Genomic DNA, 14,225 nt, shown 5'->3' on the forward strand with positions numbered 1-14,225 from the left:
ATATTTTGTGGTCTTAATGAGTTTTATTCATTTCTTGTATGTTAAATGACATGCTTAGTGTAGGATCCCATTAAGTTATGTTCTTAATCCATGGTTGAAGCACCGAAAGGAGAAGGCCTTGTGATAGATAATCAAGAAATTGGACTTAATTAACTTAGACCTAGAAATAGGCTAAGGATTAAGAGGATTCACAGATTAATTAAAGAACTTAATGGGTCTTAATTAATTCTAACTCCACGAAAGTAGGATTAGTTTGATTAAGGCACTCTTTGTCTCACTCGAAAGGGAATTCAAAGGATTTAAGAATTAATCTCCTTAAAACCCATTAGTTTCATAAAATTGGATAACCGATTTAAATCCCAAAATAGCTCGAATATGAAATCCCGAACTCCGGAATCACCTTTTTACCATTGTTAATTTCTAATCAAATTTAATCATTTGCCATTTTAAATATTGCCATATTTGAACTTGCTTATTTCTATTTGATGCAAATTTTAGTTTAATTAATACATTGTTGAATAGAATATTAAATTTGCACATTTAGATTTCATACTCCATTACCCATTAATTCATTATTTTAATTTCATAAATACTTCAATTTAGTCAACTTTTATATCGAAAATTCAATCATTAACACAACTCCTCGTGGGATCGATATTTTTCTATACTACTTATGCGACCGTGCACTTGCGGTTGGGACGCATCAAGTTTTTAGCGCGTTCTTGAGTTGTTTGTTTAAGATTGAATTCTTGATTATTTTAGTTGTTTTTAGTTTTATCTTTGTTATCTTTTCATTTTGTGTTTTGTTTGTTCTTTTTCAGGTACTTTTAATCTTTTATGAGAAGAGCTAGAAGCACAAGTGATACAACCTTACTGTTCAATCCTGAAATAGAGAAATTTTGCAAGGCCAACAAGAAAGAAACCAGAAGAAGGAAGGAAGCTTTGAGAGAGACTGAATTAGAAGCAGACATGGCTGATGAAAGAATTAGAATTGGTGTTGGTAATGCTGGAAATGGTCAAAACAATGAAAATGCAGCCCATGGTGAAGAAGTTGTTAATGCAAACGTGCCTAGGGGAAGTATGATGGACCATGCTTTTCCACGTTTTGATGATTTGAGAGAGAGCATAGCAAGACCAAGGATTGATGCAAATAGTTACAAGATGGATTTTGGAGTCCTTCAAATGATTCAAAATTCTCAATTTGGAGGACATCCTTCTGAAAATCCACACACACACCTGAAGAAGTTTGCTATGATTTGCGACATGCAAAAACAACCTGGAGTGTCTGATGATGCAGCAAGATTGAAGCTATTCCCATTCTCTTTGAAAGATAGAGCATTGGATTGGCTTGATTCTTTACCTCACAACTCCATTACAAATTGGGAACAACTCACTGATGCATTTCTTGCACAATATTTTCCACCTGGAAAAACTCAAGAGTTGAGGAATCAAATGACAGCTTTCAGACCAAGAGAAGATGAAACTCTTTATGAGTCATGGATGAGATGGAAAGAATTGGAAAGATTATGCCCACATCATGCCATTCCAAAATGGATGATAAATCAGAATTTTTACACCAATGTCACTCCTGCAATCAGAGGAATTATTGATGCTCAAACAGGAGGAGAATTTATTATTAAGCATGAAGATGAAGCTTATGAGCTATTGGAGAAAATTACAAAGAATACTCATCTTTGGAGTAGTCCAAGAGGACCAGCTCCAACTCAGAAAAGGCAAGCTGCTGGAATGTATGATCTTGATCCATTCAACATGATTAATGCAAAGTTTGATGCACTTACAAATGTCCTTGCTAAGAAGATGGAAGATTTGAGTATGTTGGTTAGTTCAACATCATCAGCTGGAAGTTCACAACAAGTGGCTTATGCAGAGAAACAACCAGCTGTGGAGTAGACTATGGAGAACAAGCAGCATACGTTGGTAATTATGGAAACAAGCAAATGGGGAATCCTTATTCTCAAACTTACAATCCAAATTGGAGGAATCATCCCAACTTTTCATGGGGAAATCAGCAAAATCAAGTTCAAAATCAGAATTTTTAACCACAACAGCAACAAGGAGTTCCATATCAGCAAAATAGGCAACCATTGCCTAATTTTCAGCAGAAAAATATGAACCCTCCACCAAAACAGCAAGAACGAAATTCCACCACTGAAGCTTTATTGCAACAGATTCTTGCCAACCAAAATAAGCATGATGAGGAGATGAGAGAGGTGAAAGCAAGGCTGGAACAGATGCAAACACACAATAGAATCTTTGGAAAACCAGTTGCACAACAAGCATCCTCCTCAAGTGCTAAGTCTTTTGGAAAGCTTCCAAGTCAACCAGAAAATCCAAGAAGCGATGTCAAGCTATTACTTTAAGAAGTGGAAAAGTTATAAATGATGAGAAGAGTGAAAACAGTGAGAAGAGAGAAAATGAAAAAGGAACTGATGGGAGTGAAAAACAAGAGAGTGCAGAAAAATGTAAGGAGAAATTTGAAGAAAAAGAAAAGAAGTATATACCTCCTGAGCCCTACAAGCCACAACTTCCCTTTCCACAAAGATTTCACAAAGCCAAGCTTGATAGGCAATTTGGGAAGTTCTTAGAGGTTTTGAAGAAACTTTACATAAATGTGCCTTTTGTTGATGCTCTTTCACAAATGCCCTCTTATGCAAAATTCTTGAAAGAAATTCTCTCAAACAAGAGAAAACTTGAAGATGATGAAACTGTAGCTTTGACAGAAGAATGTAGTGCTATCCTCCAAAGGAAACTTCCTCCAAAGCTTAAGGACCCAGGGAGTTTTTCAATTCCATGCCACATTGGAGAGTCTTGTTCTACAAAAGCTCTATGTGATTTAGGGGCTAGTGTTAGCCTTATGCCCCTTTCTATCTATGAGAAGCTCAACATGGGAGATCTAAAGCCAACCCACATTTCTCTTCAGTTAGCTGACATAACAATTAAGTATCCTGAAGGGATTTTAGAGAATGTGCCCCTGAAGGTTGGAAAGTTCTATATACCTGTTGACTTTGTCATCTTGGACATGGAGGAAGATTCTAATATTCCAATTATCTTGGGGAGACCCTTTCTAGCTACAGCAGGAGCATTGATTGATGTGAAAGGAGAAAAGCTTACTCTTAGAGTTGGTGAAGAGCAGTTAATTTTCAATATTAATAACACTATGAAAAAGCATCATTCAAGTCGATACTTGCTTGAGAGTTGATATCATTGATGAGCTAGTTGAAGAACACTTCAGAAAGAAATATCCAGAAGATCCACTTGAAAATTGTTTGGTTCATGGAGGAGGCATAGATTATAACAACCCTCATGTAGCTGCATATGCTCAACACTTAGAGGGAAGTCCACCATTCATTTCTGCTCCAGTTTTTCAACTCACACAAAAGGAAAAAGCAGAATTTAAGCAACCATCATTCAAGGAAGAAGATGCACCTAAGGTAGAACTTAAGCAACTTCCTTCTCACTGTATGAATTTCTTGGCACTAATAACACTTATCCAGAATTGTAAATGCAAATTTGAGTACTTTAGAGGTGATAAGTTGTTAAGAGTGTTGAGACAATTTAGGAAAGTTTTGGGATACACCATAGATGACATTAAGGGAATAAGCCCACACTTTTGCATGCATAGAATCAGTTTGGAAGAAAATTGTAAACCATCTATTGAACATCAAAGGAGGTTGAACCCAAATATGAAAGAAGTTGTTAAAAATGAAATTTTGAAGTTGCTTGATGCAGGGATCATATATCCCATCTCAGACAGTACTTGGGTGAGCCCAGTACATGTTGTCCCAAAAAAGGGTGGAATGACAGTTGTCAAAAATGAAAATAATGAATTAATTCCCACCAGAACAGTGACTAGTTGGCGAATGTGCATAGATTACAGAAAATTAAATGTTGCCACTAGAAAAGATCACTTTCCACTTCCCTTCATTGATCAAATGTTGGAAAGACTAGCTAGGCATTCTTACTTTTGCTATTTAGATGGATATTCAGGTTTTTTTCAAATCCCTATCCATCCAAATGATCAAGAGAAAACCACTTTTACTTGTCCATATGGAACCTTTGCTTATAGAAGGATGCCATTTGGGTTGTGTAATGCACCAGCCACTTTTCAGAGGTGCATGATGGCAATCTTCTCAGATTTCATTGAAGACATAATGGAGGTTTTTATGGACGATTTTTCTGTTTATGGATCTTCATTTGATATATGCTTGGCTAACCTTTCTAAAATTTTGCAGCGATGTGCAGATACTGACCTTGTGTTAAACTGGGAAAAGTGTCATTTCATGGTTCAGGAAGGGATAGTGCTTGGACATTTGGTGTCTAATAGAGGAATAGAGGTTGATAAAGCCAAAGTTGAAGTGATAGAGAAGATGGCTCCTCCTACCAATGTCAAGGGAATTCGAAGTTTCCTAGGACACGCCGGGTTCTACAGACGCTTTATTAAGGATTTTTCTAAAATAGCTAAACCTTTGTCTAATTTGTTAAGTAATGACACACCATTTGAATTTGACCAAGAGTGTTTGGATGCCTTTTGCAGGTTGAAGCAAGCTCTTATCACTGCACCAATCATGCAACCACCTGATTGGAGCCTACCTTTTTGAAATTATGTGTGATGCTAGCAACTATGCAATTGGGGCTGTTCTTGGTCAAAGAAAGGACAAAAAGGCTTATGCTATTTATTATGCTAGTAGAACACTGGATGAGGCTCAAACAAATTATGCAACAACTGAAAAGGAATTTTTGGCAATTGTCTTTGCATTGGAAAAGTTCAGACCTTACATTATTGACTCAAAGGTGGTTATATTTTCAGATCATGCAGCCATCAGGTATTTGCTCCGTAAAAAGGAGGCCAAACCGAGGCTCATTAGGTGGATTCTGATGTTACAAGAATTTGATTTGGAGATTAGAGATAAGAAAGGAGCTGAAAATGTAGTTGCTGATAATCTTAGTAGGTTGAAATTGGATGGTGAAGAATTGGATGAAATCCCTATTGATGAGTTTTTCTTGGATGAACAACTTTTCTCTCTTGTTGCTAAACTACCTTGGTATGCAGACTTTGTGAATTATCTATCTTGTGAAATTTTACCTCTAGGTATGACATGGCAACAAAAGAAAAAGTTCTTGCATGAGGTGAAGTTTTATAGATGGGATGACCCTTTACTCTTTAGGAGATGTTGTGATGGTCTAATTAGAAGATGTATTCCTGAAGAGGAAGTCCAGAGTATTTTGCATCATTGCCATGCTTCTGATTATGGAGGTCATTTTGGAATCTCTAAGATAGCTAGTAAAATTTTGCAAGCTGGTTTCTTTTGGCCAAATCTTTTTAAGGATGTGAGAAAATTTGTGTTGAATTGTGATAAATGTCAAAGGAGTGGAAATTTGTCAAAAAGAGATCAAATGCCCCTAAATAATATTCTTGAAGTAGAATTATTTGATGTTTGGGGAATAGATTTTATGGGGCCATTCCCTCCTTCATATGGTAATAGATACATCTTAGTTGGGGTTGACTATGTGTCAAAGTGGGTGGAAGCTATTGCAACTCCAACTAATGATGCTAGAGTGGTAGTAAAATTTTTGAAGAAATTTGTCTTGAGCAGATTTGGAGCTCCTAGGGCTATAATTAGTGATGGGGGTTCCCATTTTTGTAATAAGCAATTTGAGAGCTTAATGAGGAAGTATGGTGTAGTGCACAAGATAGCTACCCCATACCATCCTCAAACTTCAGGACAAGTTGAAATTTCTAACAGAGAGCTCAAGCATATTTTGGAGAAAACAGTGAACAATTCTAGGAAAGATTGGTCTATCAAACTAGATGATGCTCTATGGGCATATAGGACTGCCTACAAAACCCCTATAGGAACTACTCCCTTTAGGTTGGTGTATGGTAAGTCTTGTCATTTACCTGTGGAGCTAGAACATAGAGCATATTGGGCCATTCGGACCTTGAATTTTGATCTTAAGCAAGCTGGTGAGAAAAGGTTGTTACAACTTAATGAGCTTGAGGAATTAAGGATGGATGCTTATGAAAGTGCCCGTATTTACAAAGAAAGAATTAAAGTTTGGCATGATAAGCATCTAAGGAAAAAGGAATTCAAAGAAGGTGATTCAGTTTTGTTGTTCAACTCAAGATTGAAATTGTTCCCTGGAAAACTCAAGTCAAGGTGGACTGGTCCATATAGAGTTTCTAAGGTTTTCCCTTATGGAGCAATTGAAATTTGGAGTGAAAAATCTGGGAATTTTAAGGTCAATGGGCATAGATTGAAGCATTACATAACTGGAGACCCAATACTAGGAGCAAGCTGTTACAAGCTCTCCAATCCTTCACCTCTTTTCAGTAAAATTCATGAAGAGTCCAGCTAAGGACTATAAATTAGCCCTCTTGGGAGGCATCCCAAGTCCTTTTATTTTGCTTTTGTTGATTTACTTTCATTTTCATTAATTTTGTTTTTATCTTAAATCTCCCCAAATTTAAAATTTTGACATTGTTAAATCTTGTCCCTTGTAGATGTAATTCAATGAAGAAAGGCTGGTGAACTGTTGGGGAAGTAATTCTTAACTTGAAAAATTTTGTCCTTCAAAAGAACTGATAAGCTTTTGCTGCATAATCTGTGCAGGAGCTGCAATCTAGTTCATGCAGAGGAAAAATAAAATCTGCAGCAAAAAAGGGTGTCTGCAGCAAATGACTTGTATTTTTGATGAGGTTGGATGTATATCAATGGAGAAAGGTTGGTGAACTGCTGAAATTGCTATCTGGTTTATGCAGAGCAGAAAAATAGAATCCGCAGTAGATTACTTGTGTTTTTGGTGAGGTTAGGTGGGTAATTTTCTAATATTTGTGCTTATAATGATATTATGGTGGTTAGTTGGTCATTTTTGCAGTTTCGAGCTCCTTTGGGGTTGTAGGATTCAAGGTAGAAATGTTGCATTTTCTTGGCAAATCTTGGAGATTTCATTTCTCATTTGTGGTTAGATGCAACTTCATGCAAATTTTATGGAGTTTTATGTGCTGAATGTTGATTTGCAGAATTTGAGTCAAAATGGCATAGCTCTCAAAGGTCTTTTATGTAGGATCCATTTTTACATGCTTGTGTGATGCACTTTTGATGAACTTTGAATATATTGATGTGTTTTTGGTGAAAATTTCTCATGGTTTGTGCTTCATAGAATTATATTTCATCATTCTAGGGTATTTTTCACACTTGCAATTCATGTTCCATTGCAATCTTAATTTTGTTGAATGGTGCATAAGCAACTGCATAGCTTATGCAATCCTGCATAACCAAAATTCTTGCCATTTTTCACCTTTATTGCAAGTGCATAAGGAGAGTGCATAGCTTATGCAACTCTGCATAACCTCATTTTGTCAAATTTCATATCTGTCAAAACTTGCATAAGGTGAGTGCATGACTTATGCACATTTGCATAACTTCAAATCCTTCATTTTCTCTCTCTGCCGAAGGTTGCATAAGCAGAGTGCATAAGCTATGCACTTCTGCATGACCAACAACCCAGAAAAAACAACCTTGCCGAGGGGTGCATAAGGAAGGTGCATAAGTTATGCACCTCTGCATAACCAAGAACTCCAAAAATACAACCTTGCCGAGGGGTGCATAAGGAAGGTGCATAAGTTATGCACCTCTGCATAACCAAGAACTCCAAAAATACAACCTTGCCGAGGGGTGCATAAGGAAGGTGCATAAGTTATGCACCTCTGCATAACCAAGAACTCCAAAAATACAACCTTGCCGAGGGGTGCATAAGCAGAGTGCATAACCTATGCACTTCTGCATAACCAGAAATCAGAAAATCCCAAAAGTTGCCGAGACCTGCATAAGCAATGTGCATAGCCTATGCACTTCTGCATAACCAAAGATTCTGAATTTCAAAACCCACCGCAGAGTGCATAAGCAGAGTGCATAGCTTATGCACATCTGCATGACCACCAACCAAAATTCCAAAAATTGCCGAACAGTGCATGAGCAGAGTGCATAACCTATGCACTTCTGCATGACCCAATTTTCTGAAAAACCACTTCTGCCGAGAGATGCATAAGGGGAGTGCATAACTTATGCACTCCCGCATGACTTCGCTCCTCAACATTTCAAGGGTCACCGAAACATGCATAAGGACAGTGCATAACCTATGCACTTGTGCATAAGCATTTCTCTGAAGTTTAAATCATTTTGAAACATGTACAAAAGAGTGCACAGGTTATGCATAAATCATTTTCCCCTTATGCAGTCTCCTACAAACCCGATTCAAATTCATTTTCGGCAAAGAAAATTCCCACCACCTCCACTTCCCGACTCTTCACCCCACGACCGCCCTTCAACCTCCATTCCTTCCGGCATTCTCGCCGTCTCTCTCCCATCTTCTCCACCAGCGCTCTCATCACGAAAACCCTAAATCCCCCTACATTTTCATTTCCCCCTATCTCTTCTCCATCGGCAATGGATTCCCCTCCACATTCCCGCCCCGCCTCTCCTCTCGAAGTCTCTCCATTGTCATCGATACATCCCACGCCCAATCCTCCACCACAAACGACACCCCCACCACCTCCACCAACCACATACAAACGCAAAATCCGATCCAAATCCGTGCGACCCATGTCCTCTGCTCCTCCTCTGTCCAACCGCAACGACCCACCCACCCCATTTTGGAACCACCTCCTAAAAGCCAAAAGCTCCAGCCTCTACACCTTCTTCCAGCAAAAAGACAATTTCAGCAACCCCATTTGTATCAAAGCTACCCTGGCCTCTCCCTGATACAATTCAAAAAGCCGCTTTCAAGAGACTCAAAGATAGAAGGGTACAACCTACTAGGTATATATCTGCTGATGCTCTACAATCTCTTGGTTTATTTGACAATGTAGTTGCATTTCTTGTGGTATGGGTTGGATGTAATTTGTGCATAAGCAAGAGGTAGTTTATCCAATTCTAGTTTTGGAGTTTATTTCTTCATTCTCTGCTACCCTCAACTTGCATGATGTAGACCATAAACCAATCATGACATTTAGATGCTTGGGGCAAAATAGAGAACTGTCATTAGACCAATTTCATGGCATTTTTGGTTTCGCACTTGATGGGTTCTTTAGAGTACCACATACTGGAGTAGAGGTAGCCAATAAGGGCATTTGGAATCTGCCCAATTTTGGAGAATCATAACAAACCAACCTCAAACTTTCTCTGTGGTAGATCCAAAACATCCCAAATCCTTGACCCTGCACTTAGGTTTATTCATAGGCTGATGGCTAGCACCATATTGGGCAGAGGGACTAGTTATGGTGCTGTGGGCAAATCTGAACTATTTATGTTATGGTGTGCATTTCACAAAGTTAAGGTATCTCCTGGTTACTTCTTTTGTGAACATGTGCTGCATATTGCCACCAAATCCATTGGTGACATTGTTTTGGGTGGACTCATTCTTGTCATAGCCAAGCATTTTGGTTTTAATCTGCAGAGCACTCAATACCAAAGACTTGAGGACACTTCCTATTTTGATACTGCACACTTAACCAAAACAGGGTTCCATTTATCATATTTTGATACTGGCCACCCTGCAGCAGAAACTGAGCCTATTACACAACCAGAAACCCAACCTTTCACACCAGTCCCACGGACCCTACTACACCTACCCCACCCCTCACCCTACTCAGACATTCCACTACCTGCTCGGCCATACCTCCTATAGTGAACCTACCTCATCCACAGACCTCTGCATTCAACACTAAAGCCTTATTCACCTACCTTGACAGCTTAGTGATGATATCTACTTTGTGGATAGGAAGCTTGACAAATGGTCTTGATACACTAAAGGATCGACATGATCAGCTATTTGACCTTGTCATGGAAACCAGGGACAAACAGAAAGAACTGAAGGAGATGGTGAAGCAACTCATGATCTTTTTGGGCATGCCACCCCCACCTCCATCACCTCCTCCAGCACCATCTTTTCGACAAATGCAGTAGCCACCACTTATAGCAACATCCTTGTACAATGGAAAAACAATAGACATAGATTAGTGTTTGTTTTACTTTTGTTCAATCTTGTAGGACCTTTTCTTTGTAAATATGTTCAAACATTTATAGTTTGTTTTGGATTATCTTTGTTTGTTCTGAATTAGTTTCTTTTAAATTCTGTTTCTTTTGAAGTTTTATTGGATAGCTATTACATTAGTCTTCTTTGATTTTTATTGCACTTATTGCCTTTTTGTACACATTTGCCCATACTCTGTCTATATTTCAATACTTCTACTACTGGTTGTACATTTCCCCTTGCCAATTCCCCTGCAGCAGCTTTTGTATACACTGCACAACTATGAATTTCCTCATGCACAACTTTTGCATAGCCTGTGCAACTCTTCTCGCTATACTGCACAGGTTGTATTTCTCTTATGCAACTGTCCTGCATAGCCTATGCAACATATATTGCATCTTATGCAGCACCGCATGGCTTATGCACCTTACCTATGCACATGCTCTGGACAGCACTTAACTCTGCATAACCTGTGCAGCTTCATACGCATCCCTTTATCTTGAATTCTCATACCAGGTACCTCTTTCTTTTTGCTCTTCATTTTTACAATTCCTGGTCAATATTATTTGCTTTGAGTCTTGGTTATCTACTGTTTGAGACATTGAGGACAATGTCTAATTTTGAGTTTGGGGGTGCACATTTTGATTTTTAGCTTTATTTTTCACATTTAAGTATAAAAGCATCCCATCCCATTTCATTTACATATATTGTAAATATTTTACATATACATCCATACATACATATTCATTACACATTTACACACACACTATACATCACTTAGAAATTGTACAAATTGTATACAAATAGACTCCTTCCATTTAGTTCATGCATTACTCATTTTAGGAATCATGCACCATGCATTAAAATCTTTTGCCAAATCCCTTGAGTATTGAAAATGTGCCTATGAGAGTGATTTGACTCACCTTTTAGTTGGGTTTGTGGATTGAAAGTTTCCTAAAAGATGCAAGGTTTTGAAGTGTCTATCCCTTGCCTATATCTTCTTAGCCAAAAAGCCACCCAACTAGTCATTTGGAGATGGAAGTGTTTAGAGGGAATTATTGGATATAAGGTAGTCAAATGATGTCTCCCCAATCCTAGAACAAATTTTCTAAACCTTTCAAGGCGAAATACCAGCTTGTACTTGAAAAGAGAGATGATTAGGCATTCTTTGATTTAAACCTTCTCATTTTAAACCTTTGGCCCTTTTTCCCAATTAAAATTTACCCTTGCAAACCCCTTTGAGCCTTTTTGTCCCTAATTTTTCTTGAAACCCTTATTACTACCTAGCCAATGAACCAAACACTCCAACCCTTTTCATGAGAATAATTATTCATAATATTAGGTACATAAAAAAATTAAAAAAAAAAGAAAAGAAAAAAAATACAATAAAAGGGAGAAGAAATGCTTGTCACCTTGTAAAAGTGCTAGTATATGTGCTTTTCACCATTGTCATTCAAAATGAAAGAAATCCACCCAAAGTATTAAAAGAAATGAGTTTGGGGGTGGCAATTTTAGGGACAATCATCAAAAGAAAATGCAAAATACAAGTTAAAGTATCAAAATGTCCCTCCATTTTTATGTGTTTTGTAAACTATGCTAGCACTTGACAATCCTCATTGTGTATTTCTCTCTCCCACATATATAAAAAAAAATATATATATATATATATATATATATATATATATATATATATATAATAAAGTGTACCTTATGTTTCAAAATTGCAACATATTCTCATGCTTTGAATACTTTTTACCCATTTTTCTTCTTAGCCTCATTTTAAACCCCATGGCCCCATTACATCCATAAAAAGACCTTTGATCTCTTGAAAGTACTTGCTACATTAGTGGAGATAGGAGTAGGGAATTTGCCTATGGGATTGGAGAACTATTCATTCGTTCATTCAATTCCATCATTCTATATAGAGACACTTTGACTATTGATTGTTCTAGAATTCCTTTTGAGCATGACTCTCTCTTTTGATTGGTTGGTTTGGGGATTTGAATGATAATTGACTTGATGGCTAAGCGGTGAAAGCTTGGATAAGCATTAAATTCTTTGCATTTTGAAGGATGGGTATATGGATTGTTGGTATGGCTAAAGGTGTGTTAAGTTACCTTAATGAGTGATTTTCATAACTCTTTGGATAAGGCACCCCTAAAAACTTTGCACCACATTTTAAAGTTTGCTTGAGGACAAGCAAAAGCTTGAGTTTGGGGGTATTTGATGCATACATTTTGCATAGTCATTTAGGTCTAATTTTATAGCCATTTTATTTGATTATTAGTCATTTTTAGCTAATTTCATTAGTTAATTAGTTAGTCTTTCATAGTTGTCAATTTTGCACTAATTTGTATTTTTTTTTACTTTGTTTTGTAGGAAAAATGGTGTTTTTGAAGGACTAAAGGGAATTTTGCCATTGAGGAGTGTCTTCTACAGCAAAAAGATGTCAAAAACAAGTTTTCAAGCTGAAATATGCATTGACCAAATTGTGCATAACTTGCCGCATAAGCTATGCAGATCTGCATAAGGAGAAAATCATCGCTTGAGAACCATCCGAAATGTGCATAAGGAGATCGCATAGCCTATGCACATTCTCGCCTCCCTTATGCACATTCACGAAATTGTGCATAACCTATGCACCAAGTCATGCAAAGCATAAGTGACCTGTAATCCGAAAACTGCATAAGGGACTGCATAACTTATGCAGTCCACTTATGCAGTCCCTTGAAGAGTTCATTAATGAGCTGGCAGGAGATTCTCTCAAATAATTCCTCCTAGAACATACTATTTTAGGGCTCCATGTCAGAAAAATGCTATATATAGTCTCATTTTCCCATTTAAGAGGGGGAGAAAAAAAAGGAGCAAAGAAGAAAGGAGAGGGGGCTGAGCAGAATTTGAAGAGCCATCTTCACCTTCTACACCATTTTCAACTAAGATTTGCAGATTTCTTTCTTTCTTTACACTTTTCTACATTTCTAGTGTTTAATTCCTTACTTCTTAGCTTAGATTAAAGCTTTATTTCCATTTAAACTCATCATATCTTGTAAGCATTATGGATAGTGAGTATTTTACTTTTGATTCTGGAGTAAGGGTTGTAATATTTGAGATATTTTGTGGATTTTGATTGGGTAATCCATATTTTGTGGTCTTAATGAGTTTTATTCATTTCTTGTATGCTAAATGACATGCTTAGTGTAGGATCCCATTAAGTTATGTTCTTAATCCATGGTTGAAGCACCGAAAGGAGAAGGCCTTGTGATAGATAATCAGGAAATTGGACTTAATTAACTTAGACCTAGAAATAGGCTAAGGATTAAGAGGATTCACAGATTAATTAAAGAACTTAATGGGTCTTAATTAATTCTAACTCCACGAAAGTAGGATTAGTTTGATTAAGGCACTCTTTGTCTCACTCGAAAGGGAATTCAAAGGATTTAAGAATTAATCTCCTTAAAACCCATTAGTTTCATAAAATTGGATAACCGATTTAAATCCCAAAATAGCTCGAATATGAAATCCCGAACTCCGGAATCACCTTTTTACCATTGTTAATTTCTAATCAAATTTAATCATTTGCCATTTTAAATATTGCCATATTTGAACTTGCTTATTTCTATTTGATGCAAATTTTAGTTTAATTAATACATTGTTGAATAGAATATTAAATTTGCACATTTAGATTTCATACTCCATTACCCATTAATTCATTATTTTAATTTCATAAATACTTCAATTTAGTCAACTTTTATATCGAAAATTCAATCATTAACACAACTCCTCGTGGGATCGATATTTTTCTATACTACTTGTACGACCCGTGCACTTGCGGTTGGGACGCATCATTTGATTCTTTTGCTTTGGACTTAGCATCGTCCTTCTAACCACATAGTTTTGCCCCTGATCAAGCTCCTTTTCATATTCATCTTCTTTCCCTTCAGCTTCACAATAAATTTCAGCCTTTTCTTCCTCCTCTCTTGTAATAACATTCACTGTTTTTCTCAAAGGACAATCACTAAAACAATGCCTTTACTGGTTGCACTTAAAACACTTCCATTAGATCAGTCTAGCATAAGGATTGGTAGCTTTAGGCATCTCTTTGTCCTTCCTTTCATTCATTGGATGCTTTCTGGCTGCTTTCTCCTCTTGGACAAGCTCTTTACTAGTACAAT

General features: G+C 37.1%; 1 non-coding gene across 1 annotated transcript; it reads right to left on the reverse strand.

Annotated features, from left to right (window-relative positions):
* Positions 1-1,436: 1,436 nt before the first annotated feature.
* LOC131170912 (small nucleolar RNA R71) lies at positions 1,437-1,544 on the reverse strand. The gene has a single exon (XR_009141676.1). It is a non-coding gene; the product is annotated as a small nucleolar RNA R71 (small nucleolar RNA).
* Positions 1,545-14,225: the final 12,681 nt, after the last annotated feature.

Source organism: Hevea brasiliensis, chromosome 11, assembly GCF_030052815.1.
Source record: "Hevea brasiliensis isolate MT/VB/25A 57/8 chromosome 11, ASM3005281v1, whole genome shotgun sequence".
Taxonomy (NCBI): Eukaryota; Viridiplantae; Streptophyta; class Magnoliopsida; order Malpighiales; family Euphorbiaceae; genus Hevea; species Hevea brasiliensis.